The sequence below is a fragment of the Chionomys nivalis genome, chromosome 21, assembly GCF_950005125.1.
Source record: "Chionomys nivalis chromosome 21, mChiNiv1.1, whole genome shotgun sequence".
Classification (NCBI taxonomy): domain Eukaryota; kingdom Metazoa; phylum Chordata; class Mammalia; order Rodentia; family Cricetidae; genus Chionomys; species Chionomys nivalis.
In genome coordinates this window covers 5965001-5977500 of record NC_080106.1, presented here as the reverse complement: position 1 = coordinate 5977500, position 12500 = coordinate 5965001, and the positions used below count along the sequence as shown (strand labels likewise).

General features: G+C 62.7%; 7 non-coding genes across 7 annotated transcripts; all 7 read right to left on the bottom strand.

Annotated features, from left to right (window-relative positions):
- Positions 1 to 1671: 1671 nt before the first annotated feature.
- On the bottom strand, positions 1672 to 1790 carry LOC130864185 (5S ribosomal RNA). Its single transcript, XR_009055887.1, has one exon. It is a non-coding gene; the product is annotated as a 5S ribosomal RNA (ribosomal RNA).
- Positions 1791 to 2306: 516 nt separating this feature from the next.
- On the bottom strand, positions 2307 to 2425 carry LOC130864184 (5S ribosomal RNA). The gene has a single exon (XR_009055886.1). It is a non-coding gene; the product is annotated as a 5S ribosomal RNA (ribosomal RNA).
- A 2784-nt stretch (positions 2426 to 5209) lies between these two features.
- LOC130864183 (5S ribosomal RNA) lies at positions 5210 to 5328 on the bottom strand. Its single transcript, XR_009055885.1, has one exon. It is a non-coding gene; the product is annotated as a 5S ribosomal RNA (ribosomal RNA).
- A 516-nt stretch (positions 5329 to 5844) lies between these two features.
- LOC130864181 (5S ribosomal RNA) lies at positions 5845 to 5963 on the bottom strand. The gene has a single exon (XR_009055883.1). It is a non-coding gene; the product is annotated as a 5S ribosomal RNA (ribosomal RNA).
- A 2784-nt stretch (positions 5964 to 8747) lies between these two features.
- LOC130864180 (5S ribosomal RNA) lies at positions 8748 to 8866 on the bottom strand. Its single transcript, XR_009055882.1, has one exon. It is a non-coding gene; the product is annotated as a 5S ribosomal RNA (ribosomal RNA).
- A 516-nt stretch (positions 8867 to 9382) lies between these two features.
- On the bottom strand, positions 9383 to 9501 carry LOC130864179 (5S ribosomal RNA). The gene has a single exon (XR_009055881.1). It is a non-coding gene; the product is annotated as a 5S ribosomal RNA (ribosomal RNA).
- A 2784-nt stretch (positions 9502 to 12285) lies between these two features.
- On the bottom strand, positions 12286 to 12404 carry LOC130864178 (5S ribosomal RNA). The gene has a single exon (XR_009055880.1). It is a non-coding gene; the product is annotated as a 5S ribosomal RNA (ribosomal RNA).
- Between the last annotated feature and the right edge of the window lie 96 nt (positions 12405 to 12500).

Below are 12500 nucleotides of genomic sequence, written 5' to 3'. Positions count from 1 at the left end.
TCCCACCCCTATCCCCTATCGTCAGCCAGCGGGGCCATCCAGTCCCCCATTGAAGATGCCTCCCCGTGATGTGGGCGGCACGCCCGCCCTGCGCGTGGGGGAGAAGAGAAAAAGGCAGGCTGTCCAGCGTGGAAGATGCTCCTGGGCCGACCGGTGGGGCCGAGGGAACTTGGAACTGGGTCTTGGCGCTCTCTGCTCGTGGACGGTGGCGGCGGGGGCAGGTCCCGGGCCAGAACTCTCTTGGGCTATGTATCCTTATTTCCAACGGGCCACCCGGCATCCCCCACCTACCGCTCCTTCCATCAAGGAAGAGTCAAGAAGGCACGTCTGTTCCTTCTGCACCCACCTCTGGGGCTGAGCAGGACCTTCCTGAGCCTGGACTGTCATAAGGATGCTGTCGACTGGCATCTGAAACTGTCAGCACAGCACAGCACAGGACAGCACAGCACAGCACAGCACAGACCTCTCGGCTTGGCTCTGGGTGATAGATAGATAGATAGATAGATAGATAGATAGATAGATAGATAGATAGATAGATAGATAGTTCCACCGGAGGGCTTAGGTGGAACAGCGCCTGAGCGTCCAGCTTCTTGACTCCATGCCCATCTTGGACCTCGGTGGTTGGCCTCCATCTCACAGATTCCATCCCTGCGCCCAGGCCTTGGCCTCTCAGGTTGGGTTCAGGAGGCAACCAACTGTTGATATCTGGCATCCCATCCCACCGGGGACAAGCCCACCAGCCGAGCGAGCCCTAGAGGGCACCCGTGCGTGGGAGCTGCCCCTCGTGCACGCGCGCATGCCCCTAGGCACTCGGGCCGGCGCACAAGCATACACACACACTCGAAACACACTCAAGCACGCGTGTAAGCACGCACGCGATCGGAGCCTACAGATAGACACGCAAGCACGTGGACACCCAGACGTACATCCACACGGGCACGCACGCACGCACAGCACACACAATCATGCAAGAATGCACACACTCCCGAGCAGAGACAAAAGCAGGCAAAACCCCAGACACGCATACGCACGCACAAGCATGCACGCACAACACACACACACAAACACAAAGGAGCCTAATGAGACCTACACGAAGACACGTGCACCCACATGGGGCTTCTCACATAAGCACGCACATTGCACATTACACACAGGCAAGCAGGCACACAGGCACGCAGGTGGGCGCACACCCCATCCCCGGGAGTGGGTGGGTGGAGCCTGCTTGCTCTTAGACCGCGTCCACCGCGTGCATTGCGTGGAGGGGGCGTGGCGATCTCTTCCTGAATGCATACACAGTGTTGTGCTGTGCGGGGCTGCTATGCCAGGCGCCCCTCGCCCCTCGTCCCTCGTCCTTCGCCCCTCGCTCCGGCTCCCGAGGGCCTGCCAGTGCCCGTCCAGCTCCCACCCGTGACACCCACCCCACGCAGCGAGTGAGTCTTCACTTCCTTCAGTGGTCCTGGCATTCCTTCCCCACTCGGGTGTTTCCCCTCGTGGGTGGGTTTCCTGCGTGCCTGAGGGCTCTGAGCGGTGGGTGGATTTGGAACCTTGTGAGAGGTGCGCCCTCTTTCCGGGGTGCGGATTGTCCTGGTGGTGTCCTGGTCCGGGCTGGCCATTGGCCCGCGGTCGCGAAGGCCAAAAGGGGCCAAAGAGGAGAAGGAAAAAACAAAAAAAAGCCTACAGCACCCGGTATTCCCAGGGGGTCTCCCATCCAAGTACTAACCAGGCCCGACCCTGCTTAGCTTCCGAGATCAGACGAGATCGGGCGCGTTCAGGGTGGTATGGCCGTAGACGGAGGTGTGTTGTCGCTGTCGTGCCCCAAGAGCCGGCTGCTGCAACGCTGGCCTGCGCTCCTGCACGCCCGCCCGCCCCCACGCCCTCCTTAGTCCCCGTCCGAGGCCGAGTCCGAGGCCGACGGGGTAGGGGTGATGGTGGGGCTGGGGTCGGGCTGGGGTGGGGTGGGGTGGCGTTGGGTGGCATGAGGGGCTGGCCCAGGATCGCACTTGAACAGGGTTCAAGGCTAGCCTGAGCCGCAGGCCAGCCACTCAAGACAGCCTCTACCGTGCGAGTGAGTCTTAACTTCCTTCAGTGGTCCTGGTATTCCTTCCCCACTCGGGTGTTTTCCCTCGTGGGTGGGTTTCCTGCGTGCCTGAGGGCTCTGAGCGGTGGGTGGATTTGGAACCTTGTGAGAGGTGCGCCCTCTTTCCGGGGTGCGGATTGTCCTGGTGGTGTCCTGGTCCGGGCTGGCCATCGGCCCGCGGTCGCGAAGGCCAAAAGGGGCCAAAAGAGGAGAAGGAAAAAAAAAAAAAAGCCTACAGCACCCGGTATTCCCAGGGGGTCTCCCATCCAAGTACTAACCAGGCCCGACCCTGCTTAGCTTCCGAGATCAGACGAGATCGGGCGCGTTCAGGGTGGTATGGCCGTAGACGGAGGTGTGTTGTCGCTGTCGTGCCCCAAGAGCCGGCTGCTGCAACGCTGGCCTGCGCTCCTGCACGCCAGCCCGCACCCACGCCCTCACGCCCCCACGCCCCCACGCACCTTCGCCCTCCGGAGTCCGAGTCCGGAAGGAAGGAAGGAAGAAAGGAAGGACGGACGGACGGACGCACGGACGGACGAGCCCCTCCAAGCCGCCCGCCAGCCAGCCTGCCAGCTAGGCCCTCCTCAGCCCTCTGCCCCGGCTCGGAGCCGGGCTCCAGGGCCAGCAGCAGTCGCCAGCCAGCCCTACCCACCGACCTTGTCTCCCTCGTCTCCCGTTCCTCATCATCGGGCACCCTCACCGCGCCCCAACCGTGCCCCTGGCAGGTTTGTTGGCCCGCAAGCTGGCTCCTCCCTTGCCCGCCCTCGGCCTCCCTCGGTGGGGTATCCACGGGTGTCGGCTTTGACAGGGCCTCAGGGACTTCCAGGGCACGGGTCGGCTTTGGACCCCGACTCTCCCTCCACCTGGGGACTGTTGCCAGGTAGAGAGCCAGCTCCTGGCCTCTGTCGTCCCGCGGGCCACTTGTGTCCCCTCTGGTGGAGGCGTGGCGGTTGGGTCCGGGGACATGGGCGGCGCCCGGGAAGGGGTGATGGTGGGGATGGGGTGGGACTGGGATGGGGTGGCATGAGGAGTTCGCCGGGGAGGTGCCCAGATAGGCTCAGGCAAAGCGGTCGGATCGCTTGGGGCATCCTTCCAGACACTGTCTTGCTGGTGCCCTACCTACGGTGGTGTCTCGACGGGTCTGGTAGTGGCTAGGCGCTAGTCTCTCATCATTGGGGAACTGTAGTTTCCTCCTAATCCTCCTCCTCCTCCACCTCTTCCTCTACCTGTCCCCCCCCCCCCCCGCTCCTGCTCCTGCTCCTCTTCCTCCGCTCCCCAGAGTAAGCCCCTCCTCCTGGAGAATCTAGAAAGCCTGGGATTGGGTCTCTCTAAGAGACTGTGTGCCTGTGCGCGCGCGCGCGTGTGCTTCCTCGCCGTCCAGAGAAACCTTGGGTTCTCTCTTTGGAACTTGGAATGCCAGCTCCCAAGATTCCAGTTCTGCCCCAAGTCCACCCCCACCCCCAGTCCCACCCCTATCCCCTATCGTCAGCCAGCGGGGCCATCCAGTCCCCCATTGAAGATGCCTCCCCGTGATGTGGGCGGCACGCCCGCCCTGCGCGTGGGGGAGAAGAGAAAAAGGCAGGCTGTCCAGCGTGGAAGATGCTCCTGGGCCGACCGGTGGGGCCGAGGGAACTTGGAACTGGGTCTTGGCGCTCTCTGCTCGTGGACGGTGGCGGCGGGGGCAGGTCCCGGGCCAGAACTCTCTTGGGCTATGTATCCTTATTTCCAACGGGCCACCCGGCATCCCCCACCTACCGCTCCTTCCATCAAGGAAGAGTCAAGAAGGCACGTCTGTTCCTTCTGCACCCACCTCTGGGGCTGAGCAGGACCTTCCTGAGCCTGGACTGTCATAAGGATGCTGTCGACTGGCATCTGAAACTGTCAGCACAGCACAGCACAGGACAGCACAGCACAGCACAGCACAGACCTCTCGGCTTGGCTCTGGGTGATAGATAGATAGATAGATAGATAGATAGATAGATAGATAGATAGATAGATAGATAGATAGTTCCACCGGAGGGCTTAGGTGGAACAGCGCCTGAGCGTCCAGCTTCTTGACTCCATGCCCATCTTGGACCTCGGTGGTTGGCCTCCATCTCACAGATTCCATCCCTGCGCCCAGGCCTTGGCCTCTCAGGTTGGGTTCAGGAGGCAACCAACTGTTGATATCTGGCATCCCATCCCACCGGGGACAAGCCCACCAGCCGAGCGAACCCTAGAGGGCACCCGTGCGTGGGAGCTGCCCCTCGTGCACGCGCGCATGCCCCTAGGCACTCGGGCCGGCGCACAAGCATACACACACACTCGAAACACACTCAAGCACGCGTGTAAGCACGCACGCGATCGGAGCCTACAGATAGACACGCAAGCACGTGGACACCCAGACGTACATCCACACGGGCACGCACGCACGCACAGCACACACAATCATGCAAGAATGCACACACTCCCGAGCAGAGACAAAAGCAGGCAAAACCCCAGACACGCATACGCACGCACAAGCATGCACGCACAACACACACACACAAACACAAAGGAGCCTAATGAGACCTACACGAAGACACGTGCACCCACATGGGGCTTCTCACATAAGCACGCACATTGCACATTACACACAGGCAAGCAGGCACACAGGCACGCAGGTGGGCGCACACCCCATCCCCGGGAGTGGGTGGGTGGAGCCTGCTTGCTCTTAGACCGCGTCCACCGCGTGCATTGCGTGGAGGGGGCGTGGCGATCTCTTCCTGAATGCATACACAGTGTTGTGCTGTGCGGGGCTGCTATGCCAGGCGCCCCTCGCCCCTCGTCCCTCGTCCTTCGCCCCTCGCTCCGGCTCCCGAGGGCCTGCCAGTGCCCGTCCAGCTCCCACCCGTGACACCCACCCCACGCAGCGAGTGAGTCTTCACTTCCTTCAGTGGTCCTGGCATTCCTTCCCCACTCGGGTGTTTCCCCTCGTGGGTGGGTTTCCTGCGTGCCTGAGGGCTCTGAGCGGTGGGTGGATTTGGAACCTTGTGAGAGGTGCGCCCTCTTTCCGGGGTGCGGATTGTCCTGGTGGTGTCCTGGTCCGGGCTGGCCATTGGCCCGCGGTCGCGAAGGCCAAAAGGGGCCAAAGAGGAGAAGGAAAAAACAAAAAAAAGCCTACAGCACCCGGTATTCCCAGGGGGTCTCCCATCCAAGTACTAACCAGGCCCGACCCTGCTTAGCTTCCGAGATCAGACGAGATCGGGCGCGTTCAGGGTGGTATGGCCGTAGACGGAGGTGTGTTGTCGCTGTCGTGCCCCAAGAGCCGGCTGCTGCAACGCTGGCCTGCGCTCCTGCACGCCCGCCCGCCCCCACGCCCTCCTTAGTCCCCGTCCGAGGCCGAGTCCGAGGCCGACGGGGTAGGGGTGATGGTGGGGCTGGGGTCGGGCTGGGGTGGGGTGGGGTGGCGTTGGGTGGCATGAGGGGCTGGCCCAGGATCGCACTTGAACAGGGTTCAAGGCTAGCCTGAGCCGCAGGCCAGCCACTCAAGACAGCCTCTACCGTGCGAGTGAGTCTTAACTTCCTTCAGTGGTCCTGGTATTCCTTCCCCACTCGGGTGTTTTCCCTCGTGGGTGGGTTTCCTGCGTGCCTGAGGGCTCTGAGCGGTGGGTGGATTTGGAACCTTGTGAGAGGTGCGCCCTCTTTCCGGGGTGCGGATTGTCCTGGTGGTGTCCTGGTCCGGGCTGGCCATCGGCCCGCGGTCGCGAAGGCCAAAAGGGGCCAAAAGAGGAGAAGGAAAAAAAAAAAAAAGCCTACAGCACCCGGTATTCCCAGGGGGTCTCCCATCCAAGTACTAACCAGGCCCGACCCTGCTTAGCTTCCGAGATCAGACGAGATCGGGCGCGTTCAGGGTGGTATGGCCGTAGACGGAGGTGTGTTGTCGCTGTCGTGCCCCAAGAGCCGGCTGCTGCAACGCTGGCCTGCGCTCCTGCACGCCAGCCCGCACCCACGCCCTCACGCCCCCACGCCCCCACGCACCTTCGCCCTCCGGAGTCCGAGTCCGGAAGGAAGGAAGGAAGAAAGGAAGGACGGACGGACGGACGCACGGACGGACGAGCCCCTCCAAGCCGCCCGCCAGCCAGCCTGCCAGCTAGGCCCTCCTCAGCCCTCTGCCCCGGCTCGGAGCCGGGCTCCAGGGCCAGCAGCAGTCGCCAGCCAGCCCTACCCACCGACCTTGTCTCCCTCGTCTCCCGTTCCTCATCATCGGGCACCCTCACCGCGCCCCAACCGTGCCCCTGGCAGGTTTGTTGGCCCGCAAGCTGGCTCCTCCCTTGCCCGCCCTCGGCCTCCCTCGGTGGGGTATCCACGGGTGTCGGCTTTGACAGGGCCTCAGGGACTTCCAGGGCACGGGTCGGCTTTGGACCCCGACTCTCCCTCCACCTGGGGACTGTTGCCAGGTAGAGAGCCAGCTCCTGGCCTCTGTCGTCCCGCGGGCCACTTGTGTCCCCTCTGGTGGAGGCGTGGCGGTTGGGTCCGGGGACATGGGCGGCGCCCGGGAAGGGGTGATGGTGGGGATGGGGTGGGACTGGGATGGGGTGGCATGAGGAGTTCGCCGGGGAGGTGCCCAGATAGGCTCAGGCAAAGCGGTCGGATCGCTTGGGGCATCCTTCCAGACACTGTCTTGCTGGTGCCCTACCTACGGTGGTGTCTCGACGGGTCTGGTAGTGGCTAGGCGCTAGTCTCTCATCATTGGGGAACTGTAGTTTCCTCCTAATCCTCCTCCTCCTCCACCTCTTCCTCTACCTGTCCCCCCCCCCCCCCGCTCCTGCTCCTGCTCCTCTTCCTCCGCTCCCCAGAGTAAGCCCCTCCTCCTGGAGAATCTAGAAAGCCTGGGATTGGGTCTCTCTAAGAGACTGTGTGCCTGTGCGCGCGCGCGCGTGTGCTTCCTCGCCGTCCAGAGAAACCTTGGGTTCTCTCTTTGGAACTTGGAATGCCAGCTCCCAAGATTCCAGTTCTGCCCCAAGTCCACCCCCACCCCCAGTCCCACCCCTATCCCCTATCGTCAGCCAGCGGGGCCATCCAGTCCCCCATTGAAGATGCCTCCCCGTGATGTGGGCGGCACGCCCGCCCTGCGCGTGGGGGAGAAGAGAAAAAGGCAGGCTGTCCAGCGTGGAAGATGCTCCTGGGCCGACCGGTGGGGCCGAGGGAACTTGGAACTGGGTCTTGGCGCTCTCTGCTCGTGGACGGTGGCGGCGGGGGCAGGTCCCGGGCCAGAACTCTCTTGGGCTATGTATCCTTATTTCCAACGGGCCACCCGGCATCCCCCACCTACCGCTCCTTCCATCAAGGAAGAGTCAAGAAGGCACGTCTGTTCCTTCTGCACCCACCTCTGGGGCTGAGCAGGACCTTCCTGAGCCTGGACTGTCATAAGGATGCTGTCGACTGGCATCTGAAACTGTCAGCACAGCACAGCACAGGACAGCACAGCACAGCACAGCACAGACCTCTCGGCTTGGCTCTGGGTGATAGATAGATAGATAGATAGATAGATAGATAGATAGATAGATAGATAGATAGATAGATAGTTCCACCGGAGGGCTTAGGTGGAACAGCGCCTGAGCGTCCAGCTTCTTGACTCCATGCCCATCTTGGACCTCGGTGGTTGGCCTCCATCTCACAGATTCCATCCCTGCGCCCAGGCCTTGGCCTCTCAGGTTGGGTTCAGGAGGCAACCAACTGTTGATATCTGGCATCCCATCCCACCGGGGACAAGCCCACCAGCCGAGCGAACCCTAGAGGGCACCCGTGCGTGGGAGCTGCCCCTCGTGCACGCGCGCATGCCCCTAGGCACTCGGGCCGGCGCACAAGCATACACACACACTCGAAACACACTCAAGCACGCGTGTAAGCACGCACGCGATCGGAGCCTACAGATAGACACGCAAGCACGTGGACACCCAGACGTACATCCACACGGGCACGCACGCACGCACAGCACACACAATCATGCAAGAATGCACACACTCCCGAGCAGAGACAAAAGCAGGCAAAACCCCAGACACGCATACGCACGCACAAGCATGCACGCACAACACACACACACAAACACAAAGGAGCCTAATGAGACCTACACGAAGACACGTGCACCCACATGGGGCTTCTCACATAAGCACGCACATTGCACATTACACACAGGCAAGCAGGCACACAGGCACGCAGGTGGGCGCACACCCCATCCCCGGGAGTGGGTGGGTGGAGCCTGCTTGCTCTTAGACCGCGTCCACCGCGTGCATTGCGTGGAGGGGGCGTGGCGATCTCTTCCTGAATGCATACACAGTGTTGTGCTGTGCGGGGCTGCTATGCCAGGCGCCCCTCGCCCCTCGTCCCTCGTCCTTCGCCCCTCGCTCCGGCTCCCGAGGGCCTGCCAGTGCCCGTCCAGCTCCCACCCGTGACACCCACCCCACGCAGCGAGTGAGTCTTCACTTCCTTCAGTGGTCCTGGCATTCCTTCCCCACTCGGGTGTTTCCCCTCGTGGGTGGGTTTCCTGCGTGCCTGAGGGCTCTGAGCGGTGGGTGGATTTGGAACCTTGTGAGAGGTGCGCCCTCTTTCCGGGGTGCGGATTGTCCTGGTGGTGTCCTGGTCCGGGCTGGCCATCGGCCCGCGGTCGCGAAGGCCAAAAGGGGCCAAAGAGGAGAAGGAAAAAACAAAAAAAAGCCTACAGCACCCGGTATTCCCAGGGGGTCTCCCATCCAAGTACTAACCAGGCCCGACCCTGCTTAGCTTCCGAGATCAGACGAGATCGGGCGCGTTCAGGGTGGTATGGCCGTAGACGGAGGTGTGTTGTCGCTGTCGTGCCCCAAGAGCCGGCTGCTGCAACGCTGGCCTGCGCTCCTGCACGCCCGCCCGCCCCCACGCCCTCCTTAGTCCCCGTCCGAGGCCGAGTCCGAGGCCGACGGGGTAGGGGTGATGGTGGGGCTGGGGTCGGGCTGGGGTGGGGTGGGGTGGCGTTGGGTGGCATGAGGGGCTGGCCCAGGATCGCACTTGAACAGGGTTCAAGGCTAGCCTGAGCCGCAGGCCAGCCACTCAAGACAGCCTCTACCGTGCGAGTGAGTCTTAACTTCCTTCAGTGGTCCTGGTATTCCTTCCCCACTCGGGTGTTTTCCCTCGTGGGTGGGTTTCCTGCGTGCCTGAGGGCTCTGAGCGGTGGGTGGATTTGGAACCTTGTGAGAGGTGCGCCCTCTTTCCGGGGTGCGGATTGTCCTGGTGGTGTCCTGGTCCGGGCTGGCCATCGGCCCGCGGTCGCGAAGGCCAAAAGGGGCCAAAAGAGGAGAAGGAAAAAAAAAAAAAAGCCTACAGCACCCGGTATTCCCAGGGGGTCTCCCATCCAAGTACTAACCAGGCCCGACCCTGCTTAGCTTCCGAGATCAGACGAGATCGGGCGCGTTCAGGGTGGTATGGCCGTAGACGGAGGTGTGTTGTCGCTGTCGTGCCCCAAGAGCCGGCTGCTGCAACGCTGGCCTGCGCTCCTGCACGCCAGCCCGCACCCACGCCCTCACGCCCCCACGCCCCCACGCACCTTCGCCCTCCGGAGTCCGAGTCCGGAAGGAAGGAAGGAAGAAAGGAAGGACGGACGGACGGACGCACGGACGGACGAGCCCCTCCAAGCCGCCCGCCAGCCAGCCTGCCAGCTAGGCCCTCCTCAGCCCTCTGCCCCGGCTCGGAGCCGGGCTCCAGGGCCAGCAGCAGTCGCCAGCCAGCCCTACCCACCGACCTTGTCTCCCTCGTCTCCCGTTCCTCATCATCGGGCACCCTCACCGCGCCCCAACCGTGCCCCTGGCAGGTTTGTTGGCCCGCAAGCTGGCTCCTCCCTTGCCCGCCCTCGGCCTCCCTCGGTGGGGTATCCACGGGTGTCGGCTTTGACAGGGCCTCAGGGACTTCCAGGGCACGGGTCGGCTTTGGACCCCGACTCTCCCTCCACCTGGGGACTGTTGCCAGGTAGAGAGCCAGCTCCTGGCCTCTGTCGTCCCGCGGGCCACTTGTGTCCCCTCTGGTGGAGGCGTGGCGGTTGGGTCCGGGGACATGGGCGGCGCCCGGGAAGGGGTGATGGTGGGGATGGGGTGGGACTGGGATGGGGTGGCATGAGGAGTTCGCCGGGGAGGTGCCCAGATAGGCTCAGGCAAAGCGGTCGGATCGCTTGGGGCATCCTTCCAGACACTGTCTTGCTGGTGCCCTACCTACGGTGGTGTCTCGACGGGTCTGGTAGTGGCTAGGCGCTAGTCTCTCATCATTGGGGAACTGTAGTTTCCTCCTAATCCTCCTCCTCCTCCACCTCTTCCTCTACCTGTCCCCCCCCCCCCCCGCTCCTGCTCCTGCTCCTCTTCCTCCGCTCCCCAGAGTAAGCCCCTCCTCCTGGAGAATCTAGAAAGCCTGGGATTGGGTCTCTCTAAGAGACTGTGTGCCTGTGCGCGCGCGCGCGTGTGCTTCCTCGCCGTCCAGAGAAACCTTGGGTTCTCTCTTTGGAACTTGGAATGCCAGCTCCCAAGATTCCAGTTCTGCCCCAAGTCCACCCCCACCCCCAGTCCCACCCCTATCCCCTATCGTCAGCCAGCGGGGCCATCCAGTCCCCCATTGAAGATGCCTCCCCGTGATGTGGGCGGCACGCCCGCCCTGCGCGTGGGGGAGAAGAGAAAAAGGCAGGCTGTCCAGCGTGGAAGATGCTCCTGGGCCGACCGGTGGGGCCGAGGGAACTTGGAACTGGGTCTTGGCGCTCTCTGCTCGTGGACGGTGGCGGCGGGGGCAGGTCCCGGGCCAGAACTCTCTTGGGCTATGTATCCTTATTTCCAACGGGCCACCCGGCATCCCCCACCTACCGCTCCTTCCATCAAGGAAGAGTCAAGAAGGCACGTCTGTTCCTTCTGCACCCACCTCTGGGGCTGAGCAGGACCTTCCTGAGCCTGGACTGTCATAAGGATGCTGTCGACTGGCATCTGAAACTGTCAGCACAGCACAGCACAGGACAGCACAGCACAGCACAGCACAGACCTCTCGGCTTGGCTCTGGGTGATAGATAGATAGATAGATAGATAGATAGATAGATAGATAGATAGATAGATAGATAGATAGTTCCACCGGAGGGCTTAGGTGGAACAGCGCCTGAGCGTCCAGCTTCTTGACTCCATGCCCATCTTGGACCTCGGTGGTTGGCCTCCATCTCACAGATTCCATCCCTGCGCCCAGGCCTTGGCCTCTCAGGTTGGGTTCAGGAGGCAACCAACTGTTGATATCTGGCATCCCATCCCACCGGGGACAAGCCCACCAGCCGAGCGAACCCTAGAGGGCACCCGTGCGTGGGAGCTGCCCCTCGTGCACGCGCGCATGCCCCTAGGCACTCGGGCCGGCGCACAAGCATACACACACACTCGAAACACACTCAAGCACGCGTGTAAGCACGCACGCGATCGGAGCCTACAGATAGACACGCAAGCACGTGGACACCCAGACGTACATCCACACGGGCACGCACGCACGCACAGCACACACAATCATGCAAGAATGCACACACTCCCGAGCAGAGACAAAAGCAGGCAAAACCCCAGACACGCATACGCACGCACAAGCATGCACGCACAACACACACACACAAACACAAAGGAGCCTAATGAGACCTACACGAAGACACGTGCACCCACATGGGGCTTCTCACATAAGCACGCACATTGCACATTACACACAGGCAAGCAGGCACACAGGCACGCAGGTGGGCGCACACCCCATCCCCGGGAGTGGGTGGGTGGAGCCTGCTTGCTCTTAGACCGCGTCCACCGCGTGCATTGCGTGGAGGGGGCGTGGCGATCTCTTCCTGAATGCATACACAGTGTTGTGCTGTGCGGGGCTGCTATGCCAGGCGCCCCTCGCCCCTCGTCCCTCGTCCTTCGCCCCTCGCTCCGGCTCCCGAGGGCCTGCCAGTGCCCGTCCAGCTCCCACCCGTGACACCCACCCCACGCAGCGAGTGAGTCTTCACTTCCTTCAGTGGTCCTGGCATTCCTTCCCCACTCGGGTGTTTCCCCTCGTGGGTGGGTTTCCTGCGTGCCTGAGGGCTCTGAGCGGTGGGTGGATTTGGAACCTTGTGAGAGGTGCGCCCTCTTTCCGGGGTGCGGATTGTCCTGGTGGTGTCCTGGTCCGGGCTGGCCATCGGCCCGCGGTCGCGAAGGCCAAAAGGGGCCAAAGAGGAGAAGGAAAAAACAAAAAAAAGCCTACAGCACCCGGTATTCCCAGGGGGTCTCCCATCCAAGTACTAACCAGGCCCGACCCTGCTTAGCTTCCGAGATCAGACGAGATCGGGCGCGTTCAGGGTGGTATGGCCGTAGACGGAGGTGTGTTGTCGCTGTCGTGCCCCAAGAGCCGGCTGCTGCAACGCTGGCCTGCGCTCCTGCACGCCCGCCCGCCCCCACGCCCTCCTTAGTCC